Genomic DNA, 8,013 nt, shown 5'->3' with positions numbered 1-8,013 from the left:
GCAGCCACGTCTGCAGCAACTGTGCGAGCGTCTGCATTTGAGTCCAGGCAATTAGAGCTGACTCTGTCCTAGTCCAAGGATGTCCAAACTTGTTTCAAGAAAAGCCAGATTTAATTATCTGAAAAATACCTCAGGGCCAAATGCTACTGCAGGGCTGCTTAAGATTACAATTACAGTGGGTGGTGCACAATGCACTGCATCAGACACATCAATTCATGGCATGCAAAAAAATATGTTTGTTTATATGTTAATAAAAAATGTATCATGTATCAAATCATCATTTGAAAATAATTTCACCAAGAGTTGCTTTTGATGCAGAGTAACTGAGGGAGAAAGAACAGAAAGAGTTCTTAATATCAGCCCAGAAAAAAATCTTAAAATGTAAATAGATTAAAGTAAACTAAAAAAAATCTCAGATGGACAAAGGACAACGTCAAATTTGTCAAGACACTTTCAGTGGCAGAATAACCAACATGTCACAGACATATCACCCAGAATATTGAAAAAGCTCATGTTAGGCTGAATAGCTAGGTGTTAGCTAACCCCTCCTCCGAGGGTCAACTAAGAAGAAGTTAAACTGTTCTCAAAGTATAATACCATAGCATAACAACTACAGGTTAAAGAAAGAGGAAGTGGGTTAAGCACCAGCAGTTCTCACCCCCCTTTCACACCTCAACCCAGGTGATCATAACACCCTGCCATCAGGTCAGGGTGTGGTTTGTTCTGATTTGCTCTGCTGTGACAACTCTTTTTTTTTTTTTTTTTTTTGGTGTTCAGCTGCTCTGAGGCCAATTACCAGGATTTTACCAGCAGTCAGTTAGAACCTTCTGGTGTGAAGAGGTGAAACATCTTCAAGAAACCAGGACAAAAATGACCTGAATGACTGAGAACCAACACAGACAAGTGGATTACGATAGAAATTAATAAATAAATATACATTAACCTAATAGCTAAACATTGTCCATGTTTTAAACACCTGTCTGTTAACGCTGACAAATGTCTCACATAAACGCATTAAATGACAATTAGAGTTTACACTTAAATGAAGAATGAAGAAAACCATTTTGTGTAACAATTAATTTCACATAAAAATTTAATGGGAGTGACAGTTAAACTTGATGTCACATGAAGCCAAAAGCCATTCTGTCCTGCTGTTCTTTTCAGAGGTTTTTAGCCCCGGGGTTAACGCAGGATTAAATCAACTTTTCAAAGCTTTTGGAAACACACGCACGCACACACACACACACCCATCCCTCTGCCTCCATGCAATTCAGATGTCATATGTGTCTTCTCACTGGATCAAAGGGAGGTCACGTTAATTAGCCAATTTCACACTCCTGTGCCAGCATACATACACATTGTGCGCATGCATGCACGCACGCACGCGCACACCAACACACACGTACGTGACCCACTGTCACACAGACATGTTAATTAAAAAGCGCAGCACTGAGAACCAATGAGGCTCATTTATGATGAACTGTTGATCTGGGGAAGTCAAGCCTGACTGCTGTTCTGCTGTTTGACAGTTCCTTTCACTAGAAAGCACTGCTTCGTGGCTCATGTGCAGCATTCTGAATTATACATGCACAAACCATTGGGGGGGGGGGGGGGGGGGACAGATAACTTCTGTATTTGATTATAGGCCAAATGCTGGAGAGATGATCGACACATGACTGACTGCATGTAATACTGCATTGTTAAGTGTTAGATTTTGGCATTAAGTTCAGGGAAACATAATAATTCAGTAAAAAAAAAAAAAAAAAACAGAACAAAATCCAGGATCTTTTTGGCAACAATAAAAAGGGAATCTACAAGACAACAGTTCCGTAGTTCTGTAGTAAATATGAAAAAGTCCAGAGGGTGGGGTTAGCTGGTTAGAATGCTGTAGCCACAGAGCTTATGTTAATATTTTCTTTGTGCTGTAGGGGGCATGATTCACTGATTAGTCATTTTATCTCTTCTCTATTCTCCTTGTTTTTCAATGACAACAGTAGTTAGTAGTAATTACAGTATTTTAGATGTTTGGTTTGCAAACAAGGGTACTATAGAAAACTATTTGGGAACTGCCAACTTAAATTACATTCACATTCAATTTGGCAACGTTTTCTACATGGTCTTAAAAGCTTTTACGGCAAATTAGAAACAGCTCTTTAATACAGCACACACTGTGACCTTGTGGATCAAAATGGCAAGTGCGACTTGTTGTAGCATTGCAAACAGTGATTGACTTGGCTGGAGGTAGGATGCTGCAGTTAAACAATTTTGTTCTAGGTTTGTGGAGGCATCACTACATACAGGCTCCGGCTCCTGTAAATTAACTCATTAAACTTGAATCTAAGCTAAAATCCTTCACACAAACAAAGCTACACATGTTTAAAGGTTTAATAAAATAGTACGTCCTCCAAAACACACACTACAGAGTCCATCTGACCCATGAGTTGAAGAAGTTTTTACACTAAGTCAGCATATCCTTTCAGACAGAATGTTTTAGAGCTTATTTCTGATAATTTTCAACCAGAAAAGTTCCTTTTGAATACATTTACATGGAGAAAAGCAGCATTGCATCCACTCTGTTGCCGACTTCAGTATTTAAAGGATTGGTTTGTGGATTTGAATGTCTGTTTAGAAACAATACTGAGCTCCTCATTTGGAGACTGAAAACAGCTTTTCTTTGTTTCTATTGTTTCGTCTTTTCAAATTGACCATTAGAAGATCATTTAAGCACATTCAGAGTAAGTGACAAAGAACAAAAGCCTCTTGATTTAGTCTCACCCTGACTGCTGAAACCTCATTAGCTTCACATAAACCTCCGAGTAGGTTTTGCACAAAATGAGGTCTGTGGATTTCATTTCCTGCCACTTCCTTTTGAAAGCACATCAGGAGGGAGGAAGTGATTCACGCTCAGTTTGATCAGTAAGAAGGATCACAGGATATGTAAATAGCACAGGTAATGGCCAATGATGTTGAGCAACTGCTGGTGCTTACTCCCTTTAAACCATCCAAGACTGGAAACAACACAGAAAAAAAGGCAACAAATCCAACGAAATGTATGAGAGGAACAACTTTTTTTTTCATTTTTTTTTTTTTTTAAATTCAAGACAGTTTCCCAGTGTTTACCTGCCAGCAGGTTATCCTCCAGCAGCAGCAGCATGTCTGTTTACACATGTGCACATGAGAGACTCTGGAGATTTCAGCCATCTGTGCATGTTTGTGTGTTTCCTGCGTCTCTGCATGATCCACACCTGGTATGGACCCCCTACCCCTCCCCAATAACGCACAGTCTTATTGTAATGATGCACCTGCATGGACACACGTACCCCCCCCCGCCCCCCACACACACATGAAGTATCTTTTCCATCCTCTGATGACATCAAACAGTCGGTAGAATGTCGTCTTTTAACCCAAAGTTGGTGGTTTGTCCTCAGGTGCTGCTAGACCACATGCTGATGTGTCCCTGCGCCCAGACACTTGACCCCAAGATGTCCCAGCCAGATGTGCTAGTAGGCAGGGAATGCGAGTAAAAACGATGTGAGTGGATCTGCACATTTCAGTGAATGGACTGTGGTGTAAAAGCACAGTCGTTAGGTCTTCCTGTCCATCTGTCCCGCCATCAGACTGTACATCAACCCATCCATCTACCTCTGTATCATTTTTCATTTTAGCATTTTACCAACCATGTGCTACTATTGGCTGGTCTAGCTGACATGTGTGTCTGCCAACATGCTATGTCTCCTCTCTCATTTAAAGTCTTTTTTTCTATAGTCCAGTCCACAGACCATGAAAATCACCTGCAGTTTTTTTGAAACCATTTTATTAGCAAACTGTTCATGCAGATACTGTTTGTCAGACTGGACAGCTAATCCATGTGATCACATACGTCCTCGGCTGCACAGATTGCCCACATTAAAAGCAGAATCTTTCTAATTTCTTCAAACAAGAAATAATTTCCTTTGTTGAATATTTTTCTTGACTGAATTCATACCAGTTGAGTAATTAGTAAATGGAGAATAAATGCAATTTATATTGAAATCATTTCCCCACACTGCCACAGAGCTGCTTGCTAGCTGGCTAGTTCGCCTTAATGCCAAAGATAAAACTCATTAAATAAAAAATAACTTTGGTGTTCTTTTGGAGTTTCGGGCTTCACTTGTAGGCCTTCATTGTATTGTCTATGATCATCCAAGCACCCATTGATCTATCTGTAGGAGCTTAAGCTTTACACCAAGTCACCAGCCAATTACAGGACGGACCAACTCAACTCCAAATCTTCATTCATTCACACAGTGGTTTTTTGAGTCTTTAAAATATTTACTGTCATTAGAGCCAAAGTGAAAATCAGCCAATCAGAGACCAACCTCACACAATCAAAACAAGGCATGGCTGCCCAAATATGCCCCCTACTGGAGGATGATAATGGATGAGGACTCAATTTTTAAAAATGTTTTAGCAAGAAAACCCCACAGAAAACCCACATTAAAAAAACTACACCATTCTTAAATAAATGACTATAAAATAAACTCAACATGCCGAATGTTGAGGGCCAGACTCAACAGCTGATATGAATCCTACAACCAGATGGTTTTAGTATTTTTTAACAACCTAATGAGTTCTTGCTGCATATGCTCAAAATGTTTTGCCGTTTTAAACTGAACATGTGTTAGAAACGAAAAAAATTAATTCAGTTTCATAAATAAGTTTCTGTTCATTTTATTAACTATGTATCATGTTTGATTTTCCTATTTCTGAATCTCTATGAATCAATTCTCTTTTTCATTTTTATGTATTGTATCTTGCAGATGAAGTTTTTTTTATATCTTCCAGGTGAGTGACTTGAATTTAAGTTATTTTTCCTTGTAGTTTTTCTAAAATTGACATCTCAGTGCAAAAAGGGGAAATTTACTTTGAAACAAATCAATACGTGATGGAAATCAAGTGCCCACATGAAATGATATATCCAAATATAACTTGCAGCCTCAGGCATTTATTCTTAAAGCAATGTCTTCCAATCTGGGGGATGGAGACCCTTAAGGGAAAAGAGATTTATCTGATGGCAAATGAAATGATCAATAAAACAGGAGGAAGTTGTTTTCACAATAAAAAACAGAAGTGTTTACCTTTTTTAAGAACACTGAAAGCACAATTCACGACAATGTGGTTGAGAAATGTTCTAATACAGTATATTGTAATTTAAATATAAATTAAATTTTTGATTTAATGAACTGTAGTGTAGCGACTTTGGCACTCCTAAATTTTAATCATTTTTGTCAAATTTGATAAAAATGTGAAGTTGTACTTTAGCCTGATTTAATTGTTGACATATTGAAGATGATTTTGTTTCTGTTTAAGCTAACACTACAATCCTATAAATATTAGAAATGCTACAACATTCTTTCAGCACTACCAGTTATTTTTTAGCTTGGCATCACAAATCCAACAATTTTATAGATTTTGTGAAATTCTAATTGATACAAATGTCACCCGAACTGCCAAATGTGAATAAAGTGAACCCAAAATTAACATACCATTATTTCTGTTGATATTGGAAAGCACTATTCCAAATCATGGAATTGTAATGGTACCATGACAGCTTACAGTTCATTACCCAGAGCCCATTTCTTTGTACTCAGATAAACCCCTGCTGCTGGATTCCAGTCATGCTTCTTCATTGATTCTGCTCTGCTCTTATTGCAGTGTTAAATTGACTATGAATGGATGACATAGTGCTATCTGGAAAAGGCCAGGGGTCAAACCTTCGGGATCCTAAACAGCCTGGAGCAGATGCTGCTCTGACCCGACGACCTTGTTGAAACGGTCCTCGGAGGACGGCGCAAAAGAAGAACAAAGGGAGGAAAAAAAAGGAGGCTCTAATGCACGCCTGACTATAGAAAAACCGCACACCTGAACACATCACCGCCACAAACGCAGTGGCATTGAAACATTTGAAAAAAGGTGAATAGTTTTCTTACAGATTTGGCCTTCAATCAACACCAAGCCAGATGATTCCACCCCCGAGGTTTTTCAAAAATGCTATTCACTGTGAAATAAAAAAAAAATGTTGGCCTTGCTTTTCAATGAGACAGAGATAAAAAAGAGCCTTTTCAATAATGTTGTAAAGCTGCAAACCTTCACATCAACACATTCACTGCCGATCATAACAAAGACAACACAAACACAAAACATGCACCGCTAGAATAAGAGGCAAGACCTGCATCAAAGCCTTCACTCTGCTGTGCCGCCTCGCACTGATCTTTGTCTTGGAACAATACTGTGTACTGAGGCTGGACGTGGAAAATTATTGCAGAATATTAAGATATTGAGAAAAATTAATTAGATTTGCATGTTTATTATATATAAATAGACTTATTTGATTCTTAAAAAATATGCATCTTTTATACTGCCCCACTCTCTATAGTATGACAGTTTTGTAATAGGTTACTTCCATTTTCAGGATGGTTAAATCAAATTTAATAATATCCTCAGGCAAACCCTAATGTATAATTTCTCCTTTTACTTAATTATACTATTTTTGGGGAACCCTAGAGTCATTGCCTTGCTCAACATCTCACTAGCAATGTTTTAGCTCTAACAATAGGCCTTTTGCTAACTTCTAGCCTTTCTGTTTAGGTTTTCCAATATCAATTTTATAAGGTGATTTGTTGGTTAAGGTTTGCTGCTTTTGTACAGTTTTCTAACTCAGTTGTTGCAAATTTGGTAACCTACAATATAATGTTAATATAATTTAGTTTTTAGCCATTAGCAATCTGCTAACATTTTCACCCAATTACAAGTCCTTCCAACGTGTTGGCTAACATGTCTTGCTGGCTAACTTGTATGTTTTCACTGAATTACTATATCTATGCATCTTCTCTGTTAACATTCACATTTTGTATTTGTAAGCATGCCTTTATAACAAAACAAACCCTTTCTTGTGCCATCTTACTAAAATGCACATGAAAGCTTTATTTTGTAAAAATCTGTTCCAAACTGGAAGGGTTGGATTTTATTACATTACCAGTCGAGCACTAACACAATTCAATAAAATGCAGTGCATTTGTATAAAACTTAATTAAATTTCAGGAAGAGCAGATGGTCCTCAGGTATTTTTACATAACTGAATCTTGTCTTTGTTAAAAAGTTTATAGTTTAGACTCCCCTCATATAAAGGATGACAGACCAAACATTTCTATCTGGATTTGTCCATAAACCAAATATAGAGTAATAGACGAGGAAGATTAAACAAAACAAAGCATTTCTCCATTTCCTCTCATGGTGCCTGAGAGACATCTTTAAAATCAGCATCTCACACAAGTCACTAACAATAACATTTCCTTTAAAATGACACATGTTATTTGCCATGCAGGAAAATGCTAAATGAATACAAATTAATTTAATATGAACTATTTGACAGGTATGTTTTAACTACAGTGTTTCAAGGTCAAAACAGCCAGGAAAATGTGCAGTGAAGTACATTAGCTTATTTGAATCAAAAACAGAGGAACAGAAAGTTACAGCACTTACCTCCTGAAGTGAACAGATTGAGTGTAAGAGGTAACAACAGTTCATTCTTAGCACCAACCAACTACAACACTAAGTCAGCTTAGCAAAAAAAGAAAGAAAGAAAGGTGGCTGTTTGTGACAAGAACAAGTAAAACAACTCTTCCTCTTCCTGTTGTCAGCGGCCATCTTGAATCCTGTTGACTTGAATGGCAGCTGCCATGGAGGTGACAACTTCCTGTTCACTTCCTGTTTGTCAGTAATAATAATAGAATAATATCAAAAACAGTAATACTACTAATAAAATCATATAATAATAACATAAATATCATTATTACACACAATAACAATTTTAAATAATAATAATAATTATTATTAATAATATTATTAATTTGTCTTGAATCCTGTTGACTTGAATGGCAGCTGCCATGGGGGTGACAACTTCCTGTTCACTTCCTGTTTGTAAGTAATAATAATAGAATAATATCAAAAACAGTAACACTACTAATACAATCA

At 37.2% G+C, this 8,013-nt stretch overlaps 1 protein-coding gene across 3 annotated transcripts in view; it reads right to left on the bottom strand.

The window, feature by feature from the left end:
- LOC103391910 (cyclic AMP-responsive element-binding protein 1-like) overlaps positions 1 to 7,692 on the bottom strand; it is a 34,411-nt gene extending 26,719 nt beyond the window's left edge. For 2 of the 3 annotated variants that reach the window (XM_008328369.3, XM_025063774.1), the window contains exon 1: positions 7,522 to 7,692. The gene's annotated coding sequence lies outside the window, so the exon portion shown is untranslated. The remainder of the gene's footprint in view (positions 1 to 7,521) is intronic. The other variant, XM_008328370.3, reaches the window with a different exon arrangement.
- Positions 7,693 to 8,013: the final 321 nt, after the last annotated feature.

The sequence above is a fragment of the Cynoglossus semilaevis genome, chromosome 16, assembly GCF_000523025.1.
Source record: "Cynoglossus semilaevis isolate Cse_v1.0 chromosome 16, Cse_v1.0, whole genome shotgun sequence".
In the NCBI taxonomy this organism is placed as follows: Eukaryota; Metazoa; Chordata; class Actinopteri; order Pleuronectiformes; family Cynoglossidae; genus Cynoglossus; species Cynoglossus semilaevis.
Note: the sequence above shows the minus strand (reverse complement) of the source record. Positions and strands in the feature narration are given on the sequence as shown.